The sequence below is a fragment of the Carcharodon carcharias genome, chromosome 11 (genome assembly GCF_017639515.1).
Source record: "Carcharodon carcharias isolate sCarCar2 chromosome 11, sCarCar2.pri, whole genome shotgun sequence".
NCBI lineage: Eukaryota > Metazoa > Chordata > Chondrichthyes > Lamniformes > Lamnidae > Carcharodon > Carcharodon carcharias.
Window position 1 is genome coordinate 52999982 of NC_054477.1, and position 25850 is coordinate 53025831.

The window sequence follows — 25850 nt, forward strand, 5'->3', positions numbered from 1 at the left end:
CTGAAAGATGGCATCTCTGCCAATGCATTTGTTCCCCAGCACTCAAATGAAGCGTCAGCTGAGAGGCTATATACTCAATCCTGCAGTGATTTGAGTCCATCAGCTCTGAGACTAGATACCAGCTTTTTTTCATGGGGAGTGATAAAATCTGGACAGAGAATCGCAACTGACCACTACGTAACAATAGTAACTACATTTCAATGTGTTTTTCCTTCGTGCGTGCTCTCCTTTCCTCCATCTTCCCTTCCAATCAAAAATCAATTGTCTGGAGGTTTTGATGGCAAAGAGATAACATGTAGTTTCACAGAGAACTCCTGTTTATTGGTACAAGGTAAAGCTGGCCCCTCACTTTTGAAATAATATCATGAGCAAACTCTTGTATTTCTTAAGTCTTTTTTTGTCTCTCTTGTCAAAATTGTCCATTTTCTACCCTCTGTTGCTATCCTCCCTATTATTTAATTCATTATTATGAACACCAACAGTTCCATGTACTTGTGGGTGAAAATTTTAGTTTTCAGCATTCCAGAAGTGCAAATCAAGAATTTGGGCCTGGCCCAGCCACAGTTTTCTGTACATTAAAATAAATGAATGGAAAATTGCAAGTTTAAAACTCAAATTCCTGAAATATCTTTCCTGTTTGTAAAGCTTTACATTGCATGTATGTCCAAATGTATTCATACAAACTGTGTTTTCCATTTCTGTGTTCTACTCCGTTGGCCTTGGATTGTACAATTTGACTATTCTGTCTCCTAAATCTTAAAATACAATTTTTCACTCCTCTTCCATCTGCTCTTACATCTCAGTTTTGGCCACATAATATCTGTCATTGTTTTGCTACATTTTGTACATTAGTTCTGTCAACTTCATTTGATTGCATTACAGTGGCTTCCCAGAAAATAAAATGTAAAACAACCATTCAGAACTGCTGTTTGCCTATGTGCTACCCACCTCTGACTTCATGGAGTGCAGGCAGGATGTACAAACAGCTACCACTCATTTTCCTCAATCACGGGAGAGAAGTAGCATGTGAACATTACTCTCTCTTGGAGGGTTAGCCTGAGAAAGGGCTTGAAGATTCTGAACTTTGAAAAATAACTGCATTTATATAATAATTTGGACTGAATATTTACAAAGGAACAAGCAATTTTGAGATGGGATACCCACCAATGGAGGGAGCAGCAATTATGTACTGTAAAGTTGTGTCTTCCATAATATTTAAGTTATGACAATTTAGTTACATACACCTCACATTTAATTTTTCTGTGGTGCACAACCTTCAAGAGCAGGCAGGCTGTACTTCAGTACTTTTACAAAAAGCTCTTTGTTGTTGAATCTGTTCCAAATTTAGTCAGGAGTAAAACATTTGTGCAAATTGGGTGTAACATTTCTTGGGCTAGTGGTAGATTTTTTATAATACAAGTGTGTATATGGTTAAACAATACACAAAACTTCTTGACAGGAGTATGTCTCATTGATTTTTTTATTTTGAAAATGAACCCAGGCTACAGACGGCATTAATTTAAACTCAAGACATTTAGTTCTTACTAAATGGCTGTCCATTTAAGTTCCTTAAGTAACAAACTGAAAATATGTGTGATCAGGGCAAATACATATAATTGTGTGCCATACAAAATGCATCACTTCCTGCCACAGTGACAACTCTGTGCACACTCCAGAGATTAAAGACCTGTGAACTGAGTGGGTTTTGTATCTTCTAGCAGAATGTTTTTGGTTAAAGATTTTGTCAAACTGTACTAGTTGCTATATAAACAAATATGATACATTACAACATTGCCGAAGGAGGGTGAAGTACTTTCGTAGTACTGGTCCAAATGACTGAAGGAAAGTATGAAGCATGTTTTCTGGTCTAAAGTGCTTTGACTTCCTGCAGCACCACCCACCAGCAATGCGTGGGTGGAGTCTTCAGTCTCTTACTGCCAACATATCATCATAGTGTTTCTCAGTGTTGTGCTGCTTACTTGGGAGTATTGGAGTGGATCTGAATAGGAGAATATGTCTGAATAACAAGAAGTTGTTTTAAGTTCAGATTGAGCGTGCACTGCCATTTTGCTTGGAAAACTGCAGTTTGAAAAGGTTTTGTTCAAAAGGTTTGGTGAGTTCATTTGAAGAAATTTGGATAATGCTAAAGTTTTATTAAGTATGAGGTTGATCAAATATTGAAAGTAAATCTCTGGACTTTAAGTAACATATTGTGTTTTTAAATTTGATCTTGCTATTTTCTAATGTAGCTAATTTATTTTCTGATTTTTTTTTGACACTGACAACTACAGTGGGGTTTAATGAATTTATACAAAGAAAGATGATATGCTTTCAAAAGACTCTAGGATTTTATTACATTTCAAGAACTGATGAGACCAGTTTATTGAGACTCTTGAGAACATGTAAAATGACAGACTACAGATTAGTTGTAATTGGATGAAGGGGCTTGTCTTTGTACTATATACTTCACCTGGAGAAAAATTATTTTCCTCATTACTAAGATGAATGAATAGCCTAAACCCTGCCAGTAATAAACAATAAGATTGGTATCATAGTTCGCCATCCCACATGAATTAAGTTAATGTATTCAGTTTTGTATATTTTTTCTGCACTTTAATTTTTTAAAATTCCCAACCTTTCCTGAAGGTGTTGATATCTTCCTGGGTACAGTTCTGTGGGCATTGGGTAGCACTGCTTCCATTTGAGCCTTGACGATTAGTGTTATCAGATTATTTGAACCTAAGTAAAACCTCCTCTGTCCTCTCCTGTGATGCCCAGTTTTATCAGGGGTTGCTCAATAGCAATCAAGAGCAGGAAATCTTGCACTGACTTCTCCTGACTCTCAGCCTAACTTTGTTGAGATCATGTGTAAATTCCTAGCTATGCACAACATACTAAGCAGCAACAAGGGGTTGAAACTAAACCTATCCATCAAGAGAACTCTTTTTCTTAAACTAAAGTTATTTTTGTCTTAGTGGGATTGTGGATTGTTGTCCTTCCCAATGGTCTCACCTTATTTGTGTAATTCAAAACAAAGGGACATCTTGGAAAGAATGAGAGAGTATTTGAAATTTTGTAAAATTTAGGGAAGATGGTGACTCGTAATCCAGTGGCCCAGGCTAATGCTCTGGGGACGTGGTTTCAAATCCCATCACAGCAGCTCTGAATTGAAAGCTAGTCTCAGTCATGGTGACCATGAAACTCTCATTGATTGTTGTAAAAACCCATCTCGTTCACTAATGTCCTTTAGGGAAGGAAATCTGCTGTCCTAACCTGGTCTAGTCTACATGTGACTCCAGACCCACATCAATGTGGTTGACTTAACTGCCCTCTGAAATGCCCTAGCAAGCCACTCCATTCAAGGGCAATTATGGAGGGGCAACAATTCCTGGCCTTGTCATGATGCCCACATCCCATGAAAGAAGAAAGAAAAAAACCCCATGTATTTTGCAAACAGCTCATTGAGAATGTGGCTGAGTATTGGAAGGCAGTTGTGTAGAAGTTTGTTTTTATAATTCTTCAGATAGCCTCATGTAATGCTGAATTAGGGAATACCATGCAAAAGTTGTCAGTTAAGGAATGTCTCCCCACTTTAATGTCCTCCCACACAAAAGAAACCTTGCATTAAGATCAACATGTGCTGGAGGTGCTGATTCATTTTCTCCAGATTTTCTCTTCTCATTTTATCCTCTAATGTTTCTCTCCTGAAGTTGATATAGAGAGTGACAGCATCTAGACAGCAATCTGATACATTACCCAGCCATCAGTGCTAACCCTGCCATCCAATTTATTTTATTTACTTTTTGACAGATGCCATTGTATAGAATTTTGGGGACACAAAATCTAGTTGAAATCTCTTCTCCTTCACTATGAAGCTTTGTGACCATTTGTAATCCTGCAATCGCTACCTTGGCTGAGGAGCTAGCTAAAGATAGACCAGGTGCCAAATCTACGTAAATTGTATGTATGTAGTGTAAATAGCCCAACCCTCTTATCAATGGAGGCACCAACATTTTCCTGGTGTTAACTGTTTCACCATTGCCCATGAGCAAAACTGCTGATAGTGACATATAAACAATTACGCTACAGGCACATAACTCAGTTTGGCTCCAAAATGATATAATTATTTTAAACTGAGTAAGAAAGCTGTGGTCTTGGAAGCTAATGTGTGTTTCAAGTAACTACTAGGTTGTTCTGCATATGTACTCTAAAATATAGATAAATACTTCAAGGTAAGGCCTTGCCCTTGTATTTTAAAAACAAATATACACAGCTCTACATTTTTTCAATTCATTACACAATGGGTAACCTCCCTCTGTTCCCACCCAGAGACTAAGGCCTAGAGTGTGACATTTGTTTTGTACAGCCTTGATGATCATTGCTTTAACCTTTGAATGTGCTGAAAAGATGATGACCTTGATCATGAGGGGAGTAACTCTGCAGTACATGGTCAAACACAATCATTGAACATTCTTGTTGTTGCCTTAAAATGTTTACTTGTAGAAAATTTAGCTACATTTAACAACTTCTGCATTTATTCCAGCTCTTATAAATTGTGATTAAATCTGCTCTATTTTTCTAAGAGATGCAAATTTTGGGAGGAGGGAGGAAAATATGGGCTTGATGCATGGAGAAATGCTGAGATTGAGTCAGAGGGATGCTTGGGATTCAACCCTATAAATCAGAAAAAATGATCTTGGGAGTAGCAGGCAGCCAGCTTGGGAATCGAGGCCATAAGGTTATGTGAAATCAGAGAGGTTCAGGCATTAAAGACTGGTGCCACATAACTACATAAGGGGTTGCATTTTGGTTACTTTGTTATGTTGTATTCACCTCTCAATGTGATTGTGACAGAGGCTTGGAGTTCTAGAACAGTTATTTGTCTCTGAATGTCATGCTTCAATTGATATACTGGATTGTGGGCTACCAGTTAAGGTGGAACTCAGATTGAGAATGTTCTTGAGAGTTGATGGGGTGAATTGGGGGGGTGCTATTTAAGTGACAAGAAGTGAGATTGTTATGTTCGTGGACAAATTTATTTTTTTTCTGAATTAAATTATTTTTATCGTTTTAATTTAGGGGTATACATAGTCAGGGATGTTTTGGTGGAAGGTAACTGGGAGAGTAGTTTTGTATAGCATTATTGGAGGATAGTGAAGAAAGATAACCGACTAGAAAGTAAGAAAAAAGCAAAGAACTTTAAACATTTAGTCAAAAAAAAGAAGTAAGTTGACTGGTTCTAACACTAAATTACTGAACGATTTATGAGTCTGTAGAAAACTATTTTTCTTTTTTTTTAACAACTGGGAATCTGAGGAAAAACTGAGGTGGCTGCTGTGCAGATAGGCACACAGCTAGGTCAAAGTTAAATTTAAAAAGCAGTAAAATGGGCTTGGTAAATCTATCTGTACAAACTATAAAAGTTCCTCAAGTTTATTTTCATCTCAATTAGATTAGACGACAATTGGACAGATTTCCTGGCCCTGCTTCTAACCAACAACCCTTGTATATAGTGCATATTTGAGTATTGATTGAGAATAGGACTAGGCTCAGCTGTAATGTCCTCCTTATCCTGTTGTTGATTAGCCTGCTTACATTTACTGTGAAGCCTTGCAAATGAATAATGATACTTGGGTGAGGTACTGCTGGATGACTAACCCCATTTTGTTGCTATGGTTGTATTGTGTTTCTGTGACTTGAGGGTGTGTGGGGCAGAAAGCGGGAGTAGTGTGACTTCATCTGTGGCAGAAAGAGAGGGTCGTCATGGCAGAAAGAAAGGGCACTGTGACTCCGTGTGCAGCTAGGGTAGCGTGACTCATCAGTCAATTAGAATTTTCATTAAAAGAATCCGTGATTGCCAACATCATTCTTAACATATCCTGAGAGTTAATTATTGTCTTGGACTATGCTGTCTTCCAGAGCAGCAATACATGGGCAGATAATGACAGTGCTGCTTGGCACTGAAACATAGGGGATAATTTTAATCCCCAAAACAGGTGGGTTTGCATCAGCTGGGAAGTAAAAATGTTATATTTCATATCTGAGCCCAACCATCTCTAATCTCACCACTTCTGGATTTAATGGGGGTAGGACGAGGGGTAGGTGACCAATCCTTTCTTGGGAGGTAATTTGTTTTTTGAAATCCTTTAAAAGAGGCTGTGTGCCATGGTGACACCACAGCAGGCATGGCACGTAAGCACCTGAAAAAATCTGATCATCTATTACTAGATTTGAAGGAAAACTGATTCTAATAATCCTTGTGGATAACTTTTGGGTAACTAAAAATTGAAGTGGTCATGCTGGTATTTCAAGAGAAGACAATGCTGATTGGTTGTGGGTCTGACCCCTAAATTGGGGCAGCTCTATTTGCTCATTTTTATAGCACAGTCTGTGGCAAATCATGGCTTGTGCTAAATAACATTCTCCAACTGATATACAACTAGCTGTCCTGTCTTTATAACTAAATAAACCTCTAGGGCAGAGTGCTTCATCCCTTGAAATACATAATTTGTAAAGTCTAACTGTGAAAATGCCATTTATATATTTCAACTAGAAGGAAAAACAAACAATTAAAGCAAAATCCACTGACCAGATAATTAAGTTTCCTTTTTTTAAAAACCAGACCTTTCCCAGCGACATGACAGAGCCACCAGAGGTGGCGGTACAGTGGTATATAGACCGGAGGGACTTGCCCTGGGAATTCTTGACATTGTCTTGGGGGCCTCATGAAGCCTCATAGCATCAGGTCAAACATGGGTAAGGAAACCTCCTGCTGGTTGCCACCCATCATTTTTCCACCACCACCACCACCCCCCACCACCTCAGCTGATGAATCAATACTCCACTTTGAACATCAATTGGAAGAAGTACTGAGGTTGGCAAGGGCACAGAATGTACTCTGAGTGGGGGATGTTAATGTTCATCACCAAGAGTGGCTCAGTAACATCACTACTGACTGAGCTGGCTGAGCCCTAAAGGACATAGCTGATAGACTAGGTCTGCGGCAGGTGGTGAGGGACCCAACAAGAGGGAAAAACCTACTTTAATTCATGAGTTGACGTTTTGAGTCCTCATGAGTTGGATCACGAGGACTCGAAACGTCAACTCTTTTCTTCTCCGCCGATGCTGCCAGACCTGCTGAGTTTTTCCAGGTAATTCTGTTTTTGTTTTGGATTTCCAGCATCCGCAGTTTTTTTGTTTTTATCTACTTTAATTCATCCTTGCCAATCTACCTGTCGCAGATGCATCTGCCCATGACACTATTTGTAGGAGTGAAATCATAGTCCTTGTGGAGACGAAGTCCCATCTTCACATTGAGGGTATCCTCCATCATGTGTGGCACTACCACTACTCAAAATGGAATAGATTTCACACAGATCTAGTAGCTCAAAACTGGATAACTATGAAGTGCTGTGGGCTATCAGCAGCAGCAGAATTGTATACAACTGCGATTGTATACAAACTGTACGTGCTGGTATATCTACCATTACCATCAAGCTGGGGGACCAACCCTGGTTTAATGAAGACTGCAGGAGAGAGCACCACCAGGGATACAAAAAATGAGGTATCAACTTGGTGAAACTACAATACAGGACTACTTGCAAGCCAAACAGCATAAGCAGCATATGATAGACAGAGCAAAGCGATTCCACGACCAACAGATCAGATCTAAGCTCTGCAGTCTTGCCCCATCCAGTTGTGAATGGTAGTGGCCAGTTCAGGAACTAACTGGAGGAGGAGGAGGCTCTAAGGTATCTGCATCCTCAATGATAGAGGAGCCGAGCACATCAGTGCCAAAGATGCTGAAACATTTGCAATCATCTTTGGCCAGAAGTGCGTAGTGGATGATCCGTCTTGACCACCTCCAGAGGTCCTCAGTATCACAGATGCCAGTCTTCAGGCAACTCCATTCACTCCATGTAAGATCAAGAAACTGCTGAAGGCACTAGATACTGCAAGGTTAGGGGCCCTGGCAACGTTCCGGCAATAGTATGAAAGACTTGTGCTCCAAGACTAGCCTTGCCTTTAGCCAAGCTGTTCCAATACTGTTATGACATTGGCATCCACCTGGCAAAATGGAAGATTGCCCATGTATGTCCTGTCCACAAAAAGCAGGACAAATCCAACCCGACCAATTACCGCCCCATCAGTCTGCTCTCGATCATCAGTAAGGTAATGGAAGGAGGCGTCGACAGTCCTATCAAATGGCACTTACTCAAAAATAAACTGCTCACTGACGCTAAGTTTGGGTTCTGCCAAACCACTCAACTCCTAGCCTCATAACAGCTTTGGTTCAAACATGGACAAAAGAGCTGAACTCCTGAGGTGAGAGTGACTGCCCTTGACATCAAGGCGGCATTAGATCGAATACAGCATAAAGGAGCCCTAATAAAACTGGAGTCAATGGGAATCAGGGGGAAAACTCTCCATTGGTTGAAGCCATACCTAGCACAAAGGAAGATGGTTGTGGTCATTGGACTTCAATCATCTCAGTTCCAGGACATCGCTGCAGGAGTTCCTCAGGGTAATGTCCTAGGCCCAGCCATCTTCAGCTGCTTCATCAATGATCTTCCTGCATCATAAGGTCAGAAGTGGAGATGTTTACTGATGATTGCACCTTTTGCGACCCCTCAGATACTGAAGCGGTCTGTGTCTATATGCAGCAAGACCTGGACAACATTCAGGCTTGGGCTGAAAAGTAGCAAGTAACATTCATGACACACAAGTGCCAGGCAATGACCATCTCCAACAGGAGAGAATCCAACCATCTTCCCTTGACATTCAGTGGCATTACCATCACTGAATTCCCCAGCATCAGCATCCTGGGGATTACCATTGACCAGAAACTGAACTGGACCAGCCATATAAACACTGTAGCCACAAGAGCAGGTCATAGTCTGGGAATTCTGTGGCAAGTAATTCACTCCTGACTCTCCAAAGCTTGTCCACCAAATACAAGACACAAGTGAGAAGCGTGATGGAATACTCTCCATTTGGCTGGAAGAGTGCTGCTCCAACAGCACTCGGAGCTGGACACCATCCAGGACAAAGTAGCCTGTTTGATGGCACCCCATCCACCAACTTCACCATTCACTCCTTGCCCTGCCCATGCACAGTGCCCGCAGTGTGTAAAATCTTCAAGATTCACTGCAGCAACTCACCAAGGGTCCTCCGGCAGCACCTTCCAAACCCACAACCTCTACCACCAAGAAGGATAAGGGCAGCAGATGCATAGGAATACCACGACCTGCAAGTTCTTCACCAAGCTGCTCATCATTCTGAGTTGGAACTATATTGTCGTTCCTTGACTGTCGCTGGGTCAAAATCCTGTAACTTCCTTCCTAACAGTACTGTGAGTGTACCTACACCACATGTACTGCAGCAGTTCAAGACGACAGATCACCACTTTCTTTAGGGCAATTAGGGGTGGGAAATAAATGCTGGCCTTGCCATCCTGTGAAAGAAAAAAATGTTGAGGTGTTTAGGGGAGGTGACTGAGAGCAAAGTTAAACAGGTGAATTTTCAGGGTAGTTTTGACTCATGAGGGAGTTTCTCCTCTTAGGAGATCAAGAAGAGAATTTGAGATTAACACTTGAATGGTAGATGCTCATCCATTGATTGTTTACATGTCGTTGATCAGAGCCAGAGGAGCATATGTGTGTGTTAGGAGAATATTGTTGATAGGAGCAAGGAACTAGAAATTCACAGACTGGGATGAAAATATTGAAGTTGATTCCATCAGGAATAGGGAACCAATGGAGGTCAACGCGAATACCTTAAACTAAAATTCAAAATACCCCATTTTTCAGCTTTCCTGTTCTTCCCTATCTTTATAACCTCCCCAAAAACTTAAAACCTGTCCTTAGCCACCTTGATTCCACATTCTGAAATTCCCTTACTAAATCTCACTGCCTAACTTTCTTCCCTCTCCTCCTTTTAAGACTTTCCTTAAGCACCAACTTTCTGATCACCAAGCTTTTGGTCACTCTTTTTAATCTCTCTCTTCTGTCTGCTGGATGAATAGAAATTTCCTCCAAATAAATATTGGAAAGACTGAAGCCGTGGTCTTTGGTCCCCACCACAAACTCCACTTCCTGCCTCCATCCCTCTCCCTGACAACCTGTTGGCTCCATTGGGTTCTGGGTGAGTTAATCAGGCCCATTCATCTAAAATTGGACCCCAAATGCATGTGTTTGGGACAAGCAAGATGGTGATCGGAGCCGCCAAAAAAATTGTTTAGAACAATAACCAGAAAAAGTTGGAAACAGCTAACAGGTTAGGCTGTATTGTTCTTGCTTGATTTTTAGCATCTACTGTATTTTACCTTTTTATTCGATAGTTTAGAAGAGCTGAGTCCAATACTCCAATGTACAGTAAAAGGTTGTTAGACTCTAACACATTTCTGTTTAAACTGCTTGCAGTACAAAATTCTTCTACCAGATTGTTATGGGTTGACAGGTATACTAGCAGCATGCAAAAGCTGCTTTTATGCTTTTCCTCAGTTGCTGGTTCAGAATTTGAGATTCCCAAAGAATCAATTCTGAGTTAGTTAATCCCAGCATTTTAGATGTTAGGAGAAAGTCAGGCACAGTGCCTGCTAGGGTGGCCACTGGCAGAGGCCAGAAATATTGGGCACAATCCATGCCTCCTCCCCTGGTTGACTGACTTCTGAAGGGGTGGGGAAGTTAATGGGGAAAATCTTTGGCTTACTATTGAGCTGGAGAGCACCGCTTTTTAGGAGGTGACAAAGGAAAACAGTCACTAAGGCTAGGGCTGTCTGGTTTCAATGATCTTGCTAGTCTGTAAAATGACTGTAGTCTGTTCATAGAAAATATAACCTTGTCGCTTTACCTCTGTTATGATGATTGTTATGATAGTCCAATGCAAACTGCATTTTGTTAGTTCATAAATTGCATGTAAATAAACCAGCTTGCTGCTTCACACTGGCCTCGTGTCATTAAAGTCGTGATTAGTCTGCCTTCTCTAAAATGGGAGAAATGGAGATTATTGTACCAAGTACACACAAGGAGTTCTGTTGTTATAGCTCCCCGGGTCACACTATCATGTTACTAAATGTTGGCCAGTAACAATAACAGTCAATTTAGGAATTGTGGAGTCTGCTTATGGGAGAGACACTAATTATAAATAGTGCAGGCACAAAATCTGTAAAGCTCACCAGTGAGACACTGGCACAAAAAGCACATCTTTGCAAACTTCCAGGTCCACAAAATTTCAGGAGGCCAACTAATGACTAAGGAACATTGCTACAAATAGGATTCTGTTGTCCTGGCTCCATGTACAAGTTGGATTTGGCCCATGGATCACAGTTTGAACATCCTACATTAGACTACATTTTTTAATTTGGTCAACTAATTTCTATGCTAGATTATTTTTTTCCCTGTTGGAAGTGCATGGATTCTGAATAAAACATCTGAGACTGCTTAGCTATCATCTAATTTCATGTATGATAAATGAATTAAGTACGCCATATGAAGTGTTTTGTATTTGCCAAGTTCTGTAACAAGTTTGAGCTGTGCTATACTGTGTATTGATGTATCCCTGCCGAGTGGTGTATTCACACTTTTGTCTGAAGGAAGGGTGAACACTGAGTCATCACAGAGTTGTACTACAATCTTGTACAAAGGTCACAGAATCAACATTGAAGTGACCCCTTTTATGCTTTAAATAGATTTTTTACCATTACGTTTAAAATTATTTTAAACCACCCTGTTTTGGCAATACTTAGATTTGATTCCTAGACCGCCTTGTCAATTGAATGAACACATTGTGAATAATAGACCTGGAAATGGCAGTTATTCACTGATGTTGAATTATTAAACTAATTTGGAATTGGAGCTGGAATACAGTTCAATTTAATCACTGTCTGATTTTAATTAGAAACACAGTAATGCAGGAAACCTTCTTTGAACAGGCCATGTGAGAGATAAAAGCAAAATACTGCCAGTGCTGGAAATCTGAAATGATAACAGAAAATGCTTCTCCAGCTCTGAAGAAGAGTCATATGGACTCAAAACATTAAATCTGTTTCTCTCTCCACAGATGCTACCAGACCGGCTGAGTTTTTCCAACATTTATTGTTATTATTATAAGCCATATGAGAGGTTCTGTGAATTAATTTGCAGAAGGAACATGTAGAGAAAAGTGATTACACAGAAATGGGAGGTGACTGTTTTAACTCAAACTGAATCCTGAGTTGTGCAAATATATGACAGTCTAAAGTTTCACTAGGCTAGTAGCAGAATGGCATTTAGTCACACTCATGGTTTTAATGGAATGAAAATCAGGTGATATCTATAAGGATCTTCTGCTCCATTAGTTTATCGCTGAAGTCTTGAAGCTGAAAATTGCCCCTGATCTTTAACAACCATTGTTCTGTTTCCTGCAGTTGGTTCTCCCACTCTACCTAATTCATGCCTATTGCCAGTTGAAGACTCAGTATTCCCATTGCGAAAAAGGAATAAATCCAGTTTTTGTATTTAATTTTAAAGACATCCTTACATTTGGTGCTTCTGCAGTTTGTGTCAAGAAAGTGCATTGGATTCCTGTGTTTATTTAGTTCTCTCATTGTAGAATCTAAATTATTTGAAATTTAATTGCACATAAGATGTTGAGTGTGAGGTTCTTGGTGTTGTGTTTTTATAATGATATAAAGGCACCAATCACTCATAAGGGATGGTGTAAACATGTTTTAAGACTAGGCACATGAGAACGCATATATGGATGGAAAGCTTGAAGACATCAGCAGCAGGGCTGTGTCTGCTGTGTTCTGCTCCAGGCTGAAGTGAAACTGAAGCTGAGTCACATGACACACTTCCCTTGATGATGCTATCCCTTAAAGGCATATTACAACACCTCTTTCTTTTTAAAGATACTTTTCTCCCTTTCAAAGAAGTATAACTATTTACAATACATGTTCATGTTTAGTTATCGTTACATAAGTGTATAGAACTGATAAATCTGAGTCTCTAAAGTGTAGAGGTAACCTGTGGCACACCCAGATCTTGTAATGGTAACCTTGTCTGGAGATTTCTTTAATTGCTCACAGTGATCTGTGGGATTATCATTCTTGAATGTTGTTCCTGGTTGCGATGCAGTAGGACCGTATGGTGTTTGAGGAGTGAGAATGGATCTGATTTGTTCTTGGTTACACCTCACTGTTGCGCCTTTGTATGTAGTGACTTAATAGGACCTTGGTTCAGAACAAATCCTTGTCACCTTGGCTGGTTGCCACATACCTTCTATGAGATCTTGGATGTGAACTAGTTGTCCCAACTCTGAACTTTGCAATTCTGTACCCACATTTTTATCATGCACACTGGTTATCTTCTCTTGCAGCTTTAAATGTTGCTGTCTAGCTTCTGAGCAAGTAGAATGGGTAAAAGTAAGTAAATTGGTATGCACTGATCTGCTGAACATGAGGTCTGCTAGTGATGGAATAGTTGCACTTAAAGGTGTTGCTCTCAGATGTAACATTGCAATGTGTAGATCTTGCTTGGCCTGTCCACATTTGAGAATTAGGGATTTCACCATGCGAATCATTTGTTCAATTAGATCTAGGGTAATGAGGATAAGAAGTAGTGTGATCAATATTCCACAGCTCTCTCATATCCTGAAATGGCTTACCAATAAATTGCAGACCATTGTCTACAATGATCTCTCTAGACACATGAAATACATTAAATGCTACTTTCAGTTTATGTGACAATTGTGCTTGATGTATCGTGCAATTGTCGAATAGTGGGGTACTTGGTAAAGTAGTCAATGATGACAATGAAGTCAGTGCCATGGACAGGAAAAAGGTCGGATATGATTTTGGAACAAGGATAGGTAGGAACTTCATGCAGACTGAGTGGTTCTTTGTGCTAACTTGTCATATGCTCTTGACATGCCTTGCACTTCTTGATGATGACTTTGTCCTTGTTCATACCTGGCCAATAGATTCTCTTTCTCATCTGATCTATGCTCACATGAGTGATGAAGTTGTTGAAGAATACCAGGTTGCAAAGATTCTGGTATGATGACCTGCCTACCTTTGAAAATGACTCCCCAGGAGATGCCTTGTTCATCCTGGTAAGGCCAAAATGGTCTAGCGTCTTCATAGGCATGTGGAATTGAACCAGGCTACCTTTCAGTGATAGTTTTCCACAGTTTCTGTAGTATGGACTCTTACGTTGTTTCTTCTTGTAGCTGCTGGCATTTGCATTGTGTGAAATGTACCAGAGCAGTTGACAGACTTGCATTTTCCTGAGAGTGTAACATTGCAGCTCTCTTGAAACTGTTAATTTTGTCAAAACATTCTGCATACTTCTATGTTAGGTCATGAACTGAAGTGATAGGAGTAGTTTTAGAGGTTGATCTGACTAATTCCATAGATTGTCACTAGTGCGAGGCCATGGCATGCCAGTAGACCTGGAATTGCCGAGACTTTAGTCTCCACAATGTAGAACATCTGTGAACCCAGGTGATTGATTGCACTTGCACTCCAGGTCAGCTGCATCCCAATTCAAACTGGAGAATTTTGTGGACATTTTGACAATATCCCTTTGACCTTCCTCCTTGTTTTATTCAATTTATTGTTTAACATCTCCTGACCCACCCATTGTAATTCCAGCAGTCTATGGGCCAAGATTATGACCAGTTTTGTTTGGTTCTTTATATTTTGTTTACTCTCCCTCGCTTGCTCTCGATCTGGCCCACACCCTGGTCACTCACCCTTCCCTACTGAGCTAACCCAGTGCCGGTCCTCTCAACGTATGTCCCACTCACTGAACTGACAGGCTATGCCCTACAATCTCATCCCAAAGGATTCATCTGCTTACCAGCTCTTTATCTGAGCACTGTGTGTCTTCAAAGTTTTTCAGCGCAGTCAGCATACTGAGTTTTTGACACTCTGATGCTGCAACTCCTTTGCGGTCTGATGAAAACATTGTGGGTTGCCTCATGCCATGTAGCACAATCAAAGGTTGCTCACCATGTCTTCATCTGAGATGTCGATGTTGGATTCTGATACGATGATTATGAATGGTGTTTTCAATACTTTGAACATTGACATGTTTTGTGTGATGATTTGTGAACCAAGCTGGGTAATGATCATTAACCTTGCTGCCACACTGATCACCGCTGAACACCAGGTTGTGTTTTTATAATGATATAAAGGCACCAATTACTCATAAGGAATGGTATAAACATGTGGCTTCATTTATTAAGACTAGGCACTTGAGAACATATGTACATGGGTCAAAAGCTTGAAGACATCAGCAAGGCTGTGTCTGCTGTATTCTGTTCATAGGTCAAAGTGAAACTGAGGCTGGATTATATGACGCTTCTCTTCCTGTGATGGCATGCTGCTATCCCTTAAAGGCCTATTACAATACTTGGGACTAGAAACAGCCAGAGATGGACCAGAATTAAGTGCCCAAGCAACATGGCTTCTTTTATTAAAACAACTTCTTCAGATTCTACTTCTGCTTGCAGACTTCTGTTGCTGGTACAATTCTGTATGGTAACTTTAGGTGAACAATATATACTGCAATTTCAAAACACTAAGCACTACGTTCCTCCATTTGAATGAGAGACATAGCATGTTTCAATGATCCATCTCCAAAGTATAAAGAATAAACTTAAGCATACCTTGAACATTCAACTTGTTACTTATTCTAACTTGATATATGACTGAGTGCATTGTTAAATTAATACAATGAGATGAAGATTTGTTCACCAACTGAAAATGGTTCACTTCATAACAGAATCACTCAAGTACAGTGGATGTTTCCTCTTACGAATGGGATATCGTCTAACATTACATGATTCAATGATTATGAATGGTGTTTTCACTACTTTGAACATTGACATGTTTCATTGTGATGAGTTGTGAACCAGGCTGGGCAATGATCATTTGATCCTTTTGTGTTGGTCACAACAAATGGCTGAATGTCATAGAGGATTGTTTGCTTTCCAACATGACCATCACATTTCACAAGCACTTTATCTCCTGGCTTTAGTGGTGGAGCTCTGAATTTCATGCCTTGCTCTGCAGTTACACTAATTCAGTCCTTTTGTTCTCAATCGCGTTCATGTCCTTGTTGATCATTAGCTTCATGGGGTAACTCAGGAAGACTTATGTGCATATGCGCAAAGATGAGCGTAGCTGGAAGCTTTCCAGTAGCCGAGTGAGGAGTCAATACAGAAAGCAATACAAACTCTTGCTTCTATGACTTGCTTTCAGCTGTTGCTGTATGTATCACTTTTTTCAAGGTATGCATATATTCCTCAACTTCTCCATTAGCTCTTGGCCAATTGGGTGTGATCTTTTGATGAGCGAAACCTAGATAGTTCACAAATTTACTGAACTCATCGCTGTTGAATGGGGGTCCTTTGTCACTTCTCACCCTTTGAAGGATTTCAAACAAGATGAAGATCTGGTCAAGCCTTGGGTTGACTGCTCTGGTTGAAGTTGACAGGACTATTTCTATGACTGGGAATCTGCTGTAGTCATCAGTGACAACAAGCAGGCGTCTCCAATTGGCAAGTCTGTAAAATCAATGCTAACCCTAATCCATGCTCCTGGAGGTAGTTCAGATATCTTGAGAGGATCATTAAATTTAATGTTGTGATCACTTGACATGGCAAACACTGATTTTAAGTTCTACAATGCAGTCAATTCCTGGGAACCATACCTTTTCCGTAAGGAGTTATTTGACTATTTACTGGCGACCTTCATGTGCTATATTGACAACACATTCCCTCAATGATTGTGGAATGTTGGGTAACATGAGATCAGATGTGGCTGTAATGGTGAACTCATTTTGAGCATTGTGAAGACCTTGTAGTGTGTGAGCAATTTTGATGCGCTCTTGATCAAGTCTTTCCAGTTTTGTGATTCCATAGCTGTCATACATAGTTGTAATGCCTCATCATTTTTCCTGCTTTGATGTCAGCTTGTTTTAGCAACTTTGGCACCGCATTTGGGCTTAAGTAGTTAAGATGTTGTTTGGCAACCTTTTGCACATGACTAGTAGGATTGACTGTTGGCAACAGATCTCGCAAAAGATAATCTACTATTTTGAGCTTGCCTGGCCCATGCTCAACATGGAACTTGTGCTTTTGTAGTTTAATCTCCAATGCTCCATTTGAGTAAATGGTTTGCCATGTGGATTGTTGAACAAGTCTACTGATGGTCTGGAATAGAGGTGAAAATGTAAGATACCCCATGTGATTGAGAGCACTTTTTCTCTCGTTTGTGAATAACATTGCTGTTTGGTTGTTAGTGATCAGCTTGCCATCTCAACAACTGATGGGTTCCCAGCCTTGTCTTTTTGCATGAGAACTGCACCTAAGCCAACTGGGCTTGCATCCACTACTGGCTGGGTGATTTTCACAGGGTTATAATAGGCATTTGTGCAACTTGCTGACATCTGTTTGATCTGGTGTACAGCTTCTATATATAAAAGGTTGCTAAACATCATTGCTGTGAAGTACAGTAAGCCCTCATTTAATTTTGCACCGTTTAACATTGCTTCACTTTTTAACACTGGTAAGTTAATGGGGCTTGTAAATTTGCTGCGTGTTGCAAGATTAGTTTTAACATAGCATCCCGAGTGACCCGATTGGCGCCATTTTGGAGCTCCTGCCTGGCTGCTCTTCTCCCGAGCCCTAGCAGTCAGGAGCATTTTAAAAATGGATTGTAGCAGCCCCAGCTTGGAACTTCTCCCCCATCAGGACCAATGGTTCCATAACATTGGAGCTCTTGCTTTGGATTGGATCTGGATCTTCAATGGGAACACTGGCACAGGACAAGGCAGTGGTGAGAGGGGAAGTCAGGGATTGGGAGGTTCAGTGATAGTATGGGTTGGCGAGGGGGAGAGGCCTTGATGCATAGGTCAGGGATGGGGAGGATCTGCCACAACCAGGATGACTAGGGAGTGGGAGGTATGGGAAGCAGGATCCATGGCGAGCAGGAGGTACTCATAAGTAGAAAGTTACTTTTTTTTTATATTTTAAAATTTATTTTAAAAAATTGTTTCATTCACCAATGTAGGAAATTAGCAATGTAAATTATTGCAACTTAGCTGGTATAATGTTTTATTATTTGTGTTTTTTTTCTGATGAGGGGCAGTCCTACAGAGCCATACTACATTTTTAACATAGTTCCCATTGGAAACAATGTTTCATTTAAAAGTCATTTCACTTAACGTCATGATTCTCAGGAATGCAACCACAACTTTAAGCGAGGACTTAACTGTGGTCCATTTCCACTTTGTCTCTGTTGTTAGATCAGATAGGGGGCAGGTAATGTAGTGAGGTCAGGAATGACATGACCACAGTACATGATGACCCCCAGCAGACTCTGGATTTCCTGCACGTTTGTTGGATCTGCAGCATTTGCAATGGCTTCAACTTCCTGTGGATCAGGTGATACTACTTCACTAGTGAGCACACGACTGAAGAATTTGCTTCTGCTTTCATTGAACAAGCATTTGTCTTTGTTCAAGTTGAGGTTACGTTCTCTAAGATGTTGTACGTGTGCATGCAGCACACCTTTTATTATCGAGTTCACCTTCACTGCGACCGTAGATGTCATTATTGATGTTAAGCATGCCTTCAAGTCTTTGGAGCACAGACTGAATCATGTGCTGAAAAACCTCAGCTGCTGAATTGACTCTCAAATTGAGTATCTTGTATCAGAAAAGTCCGATGTGAGTGCAGACTACTGTAAAGTACGTCGATAAGGTACATATCAAAGGTTGCTATACAAGATAAGAGCACAAGGTGTAGGGGATAATGTACTAGCATGGATAAAGGATTGGTTGGCTAACTGGAAGCAGAGTAGGGATAAATAGGTCTTTTTTCAGATTGGTAAGCTGTAACTAGTGGAGTGCCACAAGGATCAGTGCTGGGCCCTCAACTATTTTCAACCTATATCAGTGATTTGGATGAAGGGACTGAATGTATGGTAGCTAAGTTTGCTGATGGCACCAAGCTAGGTAGGAACGTAAGTTGTCGAGAGGAGGTAGAGAGTCTGCAAAGGGATATAGACAGATTAAGTGAGTGGGCAAAAATTTGGCAGATGGAGTATAACCTGGGTAAATGTGAATTTGTTCACTTTGGCAGGAAGAATAGAAAAGCAGGTTACTAGTTAAATGAAGGAAGATTGCCGAACTCAGTGGTACAGAGGGATCTAGGTGTTCTGGTACATGAATCATAATAGTATGCAGGTACGGCAAGTGATTAAGAAGGCAAATGGAATGTTAGGGTTTATGAAATGGTATTTGCCATCATTGATGCACTACTGGGGGCACATTGGGGTCTACATGCAACTTTCATGTCATACCTTTCAGTTTGCCAATGCCAGTGAAATGGTCAGCATACAAGTTGAGGATGTTTTTGGTACGTGATTGCAATCGTGCAGATCTGTTGCTGTGTAGAAACTGAAAAGTGTGTCACATTCTCCATATATGACACAAAATATAGCATTTGTTCCGGTGTCTTTGAATTATTTCAGTAATTTGTAACTGTTGTAAGGGAAAGTTTTCATATTCTCTGGTTTACAGAGAATGGGGCAACCCTCAAGTTTCTTGAACATTTTGCCTCCCATGACATTGACCGATACTCCTGTATCTGAGAGCATTTACGTCTGAGCAGCCAATGGCCACTGTCACGTGTGTGACTGAAAGAGAGCACAGAAGTATGCTGCTGGTCATCTGCCTCTGCATTGGCTATATTATCTTTCCCTTTTGCTATGTTATGCACATATGTCACCCTTGAGTCAGCATTGGGCTGTGTAGTTGTTTTTTCTGATGAGTGTCAGACACGAACAAAGTGGTTGGGTTTTCCACAAGGTTTGCACTGTTTACCAGTAACAGGACACTGTCTGGTGTGGGTAAGCTACAGTGGAAACATTGTTCGGACACGTCACAACTCTGTTTGTGGGCCTGCTGTTGTTCCTTTGCAGGTCGTTTCTGGCACATGAGTAATGAATAGTATTTGCAGGAGCTGAGCTTGTGGTTTTTGGCAGCCTCAACTTCAGTAGCTTTGAAAATGATAGTGATCATGCTAACTCCAAAAACTCTGACAACTTTCTGTCTTGAGGGCTTTTTGGCATAGTTGGCAGGAGAGGCAACCTTAGAAGATTTGCGCTTTTATTTCCCTTTCGACTTGTTCAACTTCAATAGTCACATTAGGTTGCGAGTTCTGTACTTGTAGTATAATGGGAAACAGTATCGTTACAGTGCAGAAGGAGGCCATTCAGCCCATCAAGTCTGCACTGGCTCTCTGAAAGAGCATTCCACCTTGTCCCACTCCCCTGCCTTATCCCCATAACCTTGTACATTCTCTATTTTCAGGTAGCAATCCAATTCCCTTTTGAATACCTCGATTGAACCTGCCTCCAGCACCCTTTCATTTTAACAAAACTTGTTAATGGGTTTTGCAAACATTTACAAATTATTCTGATATTTCAAAATTGATCTTAAACCTGGCATCCTACTATGAAATGGTTATTACAATGAAAATAGAATAGTTATGGTAATGAGGATGCAGATCATGATGTAATTGTGACATCAGCAGTCATGTGTTAAGAGACTCTGTACAACAGAAGAAATAGCTTGCATTCAGGAGAGATGTACCTATCTAGTAGCTCCTCATGTATATGGTATAAATAAACAAGTTTGAAGTAACTACACTGGGGAGGTGGTGGCATAGTTGTATTGTTGCTGGACTAGTAATCCAGAGACTCAGGGTAATGCTCTGGGGACCTGGGTTTAAATCCTGCCATGGCAGATGGTGGAATTTGAATTCAATAAAAATCTGGAATTAAAAAGTCTAATGATGACCATCAAATCATTGTCAGTAGTTGTAAAAACCCACCTGTTTCACTAATGTCCTTCTTGCTTCATATGTCTGAAGAAGATTGTTTCATATAATATATTCTTGGGTGTAAAATAGAATGTTAGTGGCTTTGTAGCTGAATCAAAATCATTTTGCTCAGGTGTAAAAGTTTCAAAAATATCTTGTCTTTTGGTGTAGTGGAGAAGTAACGCCTTTTTCCCTCTGTGGTGGCAAAACCTGCCTTCACCCCTTTAAAACATCACAACCACATTTGCCATTGTGGGAAGACAGATGATGATTCTGAATGTATTGCAAAAGGGGGTAGATTGGGCACAGTGTTATGGTATGGCAGGTGGTACATGTCAGGCTGACCAACTCCCAGAAAGATACTTGGCCGCGCTATCAGTGATTTTGCAATTTGTATGTATTACGAGAAAATTTGTGCACTGAAGTCGGACGTAATGGGTCCTGTACCACCTTTAGAGATTTTAAAGATGAAATTAAAACATCTATTAATAAAAGAAAAGGAGACTTAAACATGCACGGTTTATTTTTATTACCATTCCCAAGATTTATACTTAACTAGATTCCCTACTACAAACCCCTTTTTCAGGCAACAGTTCAGAATAGATATTAATCTATAAACATCCAGCAAGATTGCCACAAGCAACCACTTCTCCTGTAAGGGAGGTATTTCACAGCTTCTCTGTCATTCTCACTTGACAGTGAAACTCCAAAGGCTTTTAACACAACCTTGATTACGGAACAGTAAACTTCTCCCACAAGAGGCTTTTCCCACAAGTCTGTTTCACACAGTGCAATTTCAAGATCTCACACGGCCATACCCCATACAGCTTTCCATTCTTCTATAAATATATTTCCTCATTTTCGATCTTTAAATTCTAGTGTTTCAACCCGTCTTTGGAATTTTAATTTTCCCAGAATATAAAAATCTTTTATGTTGTCATTATGGCCATCACTTAAAAGTTATAACTTTGCCTGATTTTTCTTGCCAGTTGCAAACACCATACTATGTCCTTTTGAAAAGCCAACAACTGCCCCAGTTATCTAAAAATACAAATCCCCTTTTACTTAGCACGTTCATTAGCATTTCAAATACCTGTTTTTTACAACACAAAAACAGAATTACCTGGAAAAACTCAGCAGGTCTGGCAGCATCAGCGGAGAAGAAAAGAGTTGATGTTTCGAGTCCAGCTTATATTTCACCCCTCTCCTTATATTCGCTCAGTTCTGTGGAAGGGTCATGAGGACTCGAAATGTCAACTCTTTTCTTCTCCGCTGATGCTGCCAGACCTGCTGAGTTTTTCCAGGTAATTCTGTACCTGTTTTTTACACTTTGATTCAAACCTTGCAGTCTAACAGTCTGTAGTTTACTTAAATTATTGACATACACACAGATAAACATGAGCTAGCTTTAAAGTATCCCATAGTAATATCAGGAAAAATATGATAGTTCCTTTACAATAGACAGTGTCATTTTCATCAGCAATAATAATGAAACTTGTCTGTAAAGCTTTCCTGCTTCTTTCCAAGCTTGTGTGCCTTTGAAACAGCCTATGTTTCTAAGTCTACAATTTAAAATGTCATTTCCTCAAAGTTACTGTCTTCTGCACTTCATGGGATCCTGATTTGCATTAATGACAATTCTACCTGCTTCAGGTGGGCACCTTTTGTAAAAGTCCTGGGCAAATTGGAGGCAGGCAAAACAAGGTGGTAACTGCAACACTCTTGACTTTCGGGTCATACCAGCCTGTTCCTGCTAGGCTGACTAGAGCTAAAATCAGCCCATTTGTTTCTTTGCAGTTTCAGTAAATGATTAACAATGTAACATTTTCTTTAATTATTTGAGTTTTCATCAAATTGTTGTAATTGGCGTACCAGTGAAACAGTTTGATTAACATCAATTAATGGAAGTACTAGTGCAAAGTTATTTCATTAGGTGGCTTGTTCTGTATTGAAGAATGAAAAAGGGTGATAAAATCCATATGAATTGCCCTGAGAACCAGTAGTTAACTGGTTATTTGCTTATTGCATTGCTATCCAGTTTTAGTTACTATTTAATTGGGACCTTTAACTTAGTTGTTGATATTGCCAATCTAAACATGAGTGCCTGTACTGTGGTACAGGCCAAAGTTCGCATTTCTGAGCTTTTGTATTTTACTGATCTTGTCGATGATAATTTGGGCTAGTTACTAGATAATTTATTAGTGAGGTGCACTTGGTTTTTAATTTATGGTTTCTAATCTTGGTGATTGGAGAACAAATTAAGGTACTGTTTTTTAATATGAATATTTTAATATACTTAAAGTTTTTCTAAAGTTACTTTGGAGAGGCATTGTTGAATATTTCTGTGCATAAACTGATATACAAGATATACTAGTATGATTTTTAAATAGAAGTCCATCTCCTGGAGGGAAATAACATTTGGAACACTTGCATTTTTTCACTGTAAAAGGTCATCTTTACACCATTTACTTCAATAAAAGTCAGCCAAAATTTGAACAGTTGACACATTTATCTCCTATCTATGTGGTGACTGGCTGACCTGCTGCTGAGTTTTTAAGCAAAGAATAATGCATACAGGTTAGCTCCCATTATCTTGAGTTACAGTTCTCAAAGAGAACTGAATTAGGATTTCCTCTGTAGGGCATGGTTTGGTGAGTGCTACATGTTTCTGGTCGTAAATTTGAGAATTCAGCAATACTTGCAAGCAGAGTTCTTTGGTATCTTGTGTTTCCTCCATCGAGGCTAGGACAATTCTCAGGGCTTCAATGTTCAAATGTGAAATAAAGGGAGCGTTCAAATTTTTTATCTGTTCACCAATGTGACATTAGTTTTTGGACCCCTTTACTGCTGCTAATCCTCTCAATCTTCCAATTATGAGTTAATTGAAGATAAGTGAATATCTCAAAGTTCTGATGTGGTTCTGTACCACTGTTTTAAATTGATGGCAAGCACTATATCCATTCTTGCACACTCAATGGAAGTAAATTTATCAGAAACAAATCAGTTATATTGACTAATTTTGGCAGTTATATTCATCAGTGGAAAGAAGGTAGCGTACACTGTTTAGTGCATAGTGGAATGTGTGATAATTACATGTTTAATATAATGTCTGGAATATAATCCAGAATCTGGATCGGTTTACAGTTATAATGCACTTGACCATTGTCATTTGGATAGATTGTCTCTGTTAGGTTATTATGAAACAATTTTGGGGCAGATGCACAATCTGCCAAAACCCATTCACCAAAGTTATTGTACATGGCACATCACAATCCATAAATTTCATATTCTGGATCCAACATGATGGCTATCCTGTGTTAATTAAACATAGAATTGTTATGGAGCAAGTTTAACTTTTAAGTGGAGAAGTTACTGCGTTTTCTCATTTTTCTTCAACAGCATTTAATGAAAATTGTTAGTCTTGGCCAATCTAAAGGCACTTTAGATTTGATGTATTTGATTAGGGAGCGTGATGCTCAGATACAGACCTGTGGCCTCGCTATGCTGTTCCCCACTGTTTTAAACTTAATGGTAATATTGTTCCTGAAACATTTCGCTAGTAACTGCGGCTTTTGAGAACTGTGTGAGCTCAGATATCCTAGGGTCCCTGTAGGTTGTGTTAGTGTTGATGAATATGGAGAGACTGCCATCATTACTTTTGCATAAAATGTGTTACAATTATGTTGAATTGGTGCTGTAGGGTATAATTTAGCAACATTTCTGGAACAGCATGAATATATTTGGTCCAACTCTGGGTATCTCCTTCACCATATTTTTGCCAAAACTGAGAAGGGATTACTTCAGCTAAATTTGTATACAAAAGGAAATCTTAATCTCAATTGTGTGAATTGAGGGTTGAAAAAGTGTTTTTTGTTCTTTAGCTTTGTTTCTCAAAATACTGTAAATGACAGAAACTGAGGATTGAGTATATTTGCACTGTAACTTCACTATTCGAGGAAAGTGGTTTTGCATTGCTGTTACACTTGCACAGTGCAAATGTGGGGTTTATACCTCATCTGACTTTGGAGCACATTGGATTGAGATTCTGCTTCATGGCACTGGTGTGCCAGGTTGTAACTCTGAAATCAGTCTGCTTTTCACTGAACTTACACATGTGCTTTAAATGTATCCCAAGCCTGTCAGTTCAGAGAAATTTTACTGATTTCTTTTCACACTGCTTCACGCTGAAATCTAATTGAATGTTGTCCTTAGGACTTTGGAATAGAAAGAGGAGTAAGCTTTATGCCTCAGTTGCACAGAGCTTTGGTCAGACCTTATCACTCCATTTGTTTTTAGCATAGTGCCTCAGGGTAGATATGTTGATTCATCAGAATAACAGCAGAGCTAGAAATTTCTTCTCTGCAATACTGTGGATGTTGGGTCAGTTAAAATTTTCAAGACTGAGATTGACATTTTTATTAGATAAACTTATCAAGGGATATGGATCAAAAGTGGGTAAATGGTGTCGAAGTACAGATCAGCCATGATCAATTTGAAAAACGGTGCAGGCCTGAGGGACCAAACGACCCACTTCTGTTCTTGAGTCCCTAATATCCAGATATACGTGCATACACTTTTCAGCTGGAGTCTGTTATGATCCTGGACCAGACCCCAAGTTTTTGGTCTGATCCGGTTAGGAATCAGTAACTTTTTGTTTAAAGTAGACAAAGTTTGTGATCCCAGGTACTTAGAGAATAAAGCCACAGGATTCCATGGCTTTTGTAGAAAAAAGTCAATTTTGCTATACAAGATCAGAGAAATAAAACAATTTACATTATCCATCTTCTATTAGTGCTGAATGTTAGAGAATTAGGTAAAAGTGAATTAACAGAGAAACTGTGGTCAAACACCCTATACTGCACAATAAGTGGCAGATGCGACCAAGACAAATCCCATAGATTTCTTGGGAACCCACCCAGGTATCAGTAAACACGAGTCAGCCAATCTCACTGAAACCCTGCCCCTCTCGAGGGATC

At 39.8% G+C, this 25850-nt stretch overlaps 1 protein-coding gene across 2 annotated transcripts in view; it reads left to right on the plus strand.

Annotated features, from left to right (window-relative positions):
* The first annotated feature begins 2008 nt into the window (after positions 1–2008).
* LOC121284462 (spermatogenesis-associated protein 13-like) overlaps positions 2009–25850 on the plus strand; it is a 216447-nt gene continuing 192605 nt past the window's right edge. Inside the window, exon 1 of one of the 2 annotated variants that reach the window (XM_041199953.1) lies at positions 2009–2113. The gene's annotated coding sequence lies outside the window, so the exon portion shown is untranslated. The remainder of the gene's footprint in view (positions 2114–25850) is intronic. The other variant, XM_041199954.1, reaches the window with a different exon arrangement.